Genomic DNA, 3289 nt, shown 5'->3' with positions numbered 1-3289 from the left:
TTCAGGAGAAAATATTTTCCTGATCCTAGTGTTGGCATTAGTTGTGCTAGCCTTGAGCTGCAGGTTATTTTCAGTCTAATGAACCCTTTGATCTGTGATAATTGCTGGTCATGATTTTATATTGGCCATTGAATATTTAAAGGTCTGCTCATTTTTCTTGCTTCATGTTATATTTTGTCTATCATTATGAACTACCTTATATCCTTTCAGATACAGGGAATGGTGAATGAATAGAAATACACCTTTAAAGAAGGCTCAAGGTACTTTGCACTTTGGTACTGGGAAGCAAGCAGCCCTAGGTCTGGGAAAAGCCACCTTCCAGCTGGGCCTTGCACCACTGAGATTCCAATTTCCCCATTCTCCCAGCCATGGCCTTTCTCCCATTGCTCATACTCAGGGTTCCCTCTGGAGCTGATGGAAAAAGAAAGAAGCAGGCTTCTCTCTGAAACCGCAGGCCTGACTAATGCAGCCCATATGGCAGTTAGAAGCAGGGACCGAGGTCAAACAGTTCATACCTTGACCACAACCTATCTGGTGTCCAGGTCCTCGGCATCTTCATCTGTAAAACAAAGGTCAAAATTAGGGTGGTGAGGATGAGATAGGATAATGTTCACCCGTGAAGTGCATAGTACAGAGCTGATTCATATAAACACTAGGGAAATCTTAGCTGTTACTACTATTAGTTACTCTTCCCTAAAAACAAAAGGCCAGGGGTGCCTGCGTGGCTCAGTCAGCTAAAGCATCTGATTCTTGATTTCAGTTCAGGTCATGATCTTAGGTCAGGATCTCAGGGTCATGAGATGGAGACCCGCATTGGGCTCTGTGCTTAGTGTGGAGCCTGCTTAAGATTCTCTCTCTCTCTTCCTCTGCTTGTGCTCCCCAACCCCATGCTCCCTTGTTCTCTCTCTTAAAAAACAAAAAACACTGGGCGTGGTTGACATCTGTCTCCATTTTATCCTGTCAAATGCCCTGTAGGGCCTCTCTGTGGTACTGATTCCTCACATCTTGGATCCCAAAATGAATATGGCCTATTGGAAACAAAATTAAACAAATATGAATAGCAAATAAAACCAATAAGCATGGCCAGGTTCCAGCTTACTAAAGGCCTCAGCCACGCTAAAGATAGGGCTTTGAAGAGATGCCATGGGAGAGAGGAGAGAGGACAAGGAGGACGGGAGCTGTGTCCTAAGTACCTCTGCTTTGTAAGCTGGTCTCCCTCCCCCAAACTCCTTTCATTTGCTCAAGAAAAGTCTAGGCTTCTCACAAAATTGGCTTGGACTTTTTTAGGATTGCTTCAAGTTTTGCAAGAAGAAAGTGATCCCATTAAAGAGGCTTAAAAAGTCCAGTTAAATATTTCATTAATTGTGTTAGAATAAAAGAAAGGCTTTTTCAAACAGCCTTACATGCGTGATAGATTTTTTTGTCCTATAAAATTGTTGAACCCTGACCTTTGTGGGGTGGGGTGGTGCTGTGGGAAGAACTACGCACTGGGCCTGACTCCCAGCTGTGCGGTTGCAGGCTCTCAGGACTTCAGTCGAGGCCACAGGGCCCTCATCTATGAAATGGGGATAATACCTACCACACAAGGCTGTCGACAGGACGAAGTGACACAGCTGTGGGAAAGCTCCTGGCAGGAAACAGGCTTTCAATGCTGTTGTCTGATTTTTTTGAAGCCTTTCCTTCATTATTTTACTTTCTGCCACATCATTAGAACTGCTTAATTATTCAAGATTTTTACATCTAGTTTATGGATTATCAAAGCCTTTTGCTAATAGGTCTGTTTCCTGCTGACTTTTATAAAATTACAGTGTAACTGCCTATTGGCTTGTCAGTGATGAGAAATAGCAGATGATTCAACGTCAGTATTGCCGAATGCCTTAATAAAATGGTATGAAAAACTTTAAAACTGTAGTTAATGGAACTCTATTTTTTAAAATTTATTTTATCTATGGACAGATTTTGCCAGTTGATAGTTTTCTTATTTTTAAGGTTTATTTTTTCTGATGATGCAATTATCGCAAAAATGTGAAGATAGAATAAAATCACTCATCATTCTTTTGCTCAGAAAAAAATAACATTATTAAGTTTTTATTCCTTTTTATATGCATAGTTCCTTATATGACTCTTTCCACCTAAAAGTATATCATAAGTACTCTCCTATATTGCTAACATTTAAATTACTTTCATAACAGATATACTATGATCAACATAATCATTTTGCTAGTTTAGATATTAAAGTTCTCCGAAACTACTCTGCAAGAAATGTTTTGGAATGTACGCCTTGGTCTACATTCCTGATTAGTGCCTGAAGACAAATTTCTGGAAGTAAAATTATTGAGTCAATTTTAAGATATTCATTGCTATGTAACATGTTCTCAAAACTTAAAACCCAGTCACTTAAAACAGTGACAGTCCTTCATTTGCGTACAGGTTTGCCATTTGGGGACAGCTAGTCTGACCCCACATGCTGTTAGCTGGCTGGGGGAGCTTGACTGGGCTGGAATATCTGGCGCCTCGGTAACTCTCACATGACAGACAGGTTGGTGCTGGCTGTTGGCTGGGGCCTTTGTTCTGCTCCAGGTGGGCTTCTCCCCTGGATTCCAGAGGAAGGAAGTGGAAGCCGCCAGTCCTTTTAAAGGCTGGACTTGAAACTGGCGGAGTCTCTTTCAGCGTGCTCTCTTGCTCAGGGCAGTCACAGGCCAGTGTCCAGAGGGTGCTAGAATAGACCACATCTCTTTCTGAGGGAAGTGACAAAGAATATTTGGTCGTATTTTTAATCAATGTAAGTTTTACTTATCTAACATGACAACAGGAACCTAGGAAATAATATGATTTATTAATTATCTTCATTTTGGAGGGACTAAACCAAAAAAGATTTTAGATGACTTTATCAGAACAGAAATCGATGTATAAAATTGTGTCTTCAGCCCTTAATTTTCTCATTATCTCTTAGCTATCTGGTGGGCAAGCCCCTTAACCTCTCTGAGCCTCAGTTTTCCTAATTGCAAAATGGGGTTAATAATAGGTATGCTGTGAGGCTTAGAGAAGATATTTATGAGGGGCCTAGCATAGGTAAGGCCCATCATTATTTGCTATTATGTTCTTCCTCATGAACCAAGAGAGACCTTACTGTCAGAATATCAGAGTCAGTTCTCTGAATGGCTATCCAGGCCAGGATTTGGGTTGTGTGAATGCTGCTATTCAGCTCACCTCAGTGTCCGTTACTCACAGGTAGGTGTTTCCACATCGTGTGTTGCCCTGTGGTGCAAATCGGGCGCCTGTTCCATAT

This window comes from Ailuropoda melanoleuca, chromosome 1, assembly GCF_002007445.2.
Source record: "Ailuropoda melanoleuca isolate Jingjing chromosome 1, ASM200744v2, whole genome shotgun sequence".
In the NCBI taxonomy this organism is placed as follows: domain Eukaryota; kingdom Metazoa; phylum Chordata; class Mammalia; order Carnivora; family Ursidae; genus Ailuropoda; species Ailuropoda melanoleuca.
The sequence above is the reverse complement of the archived record's forward strand: the minus strand, read 5'-3'. Positions refer to the sequence as shown.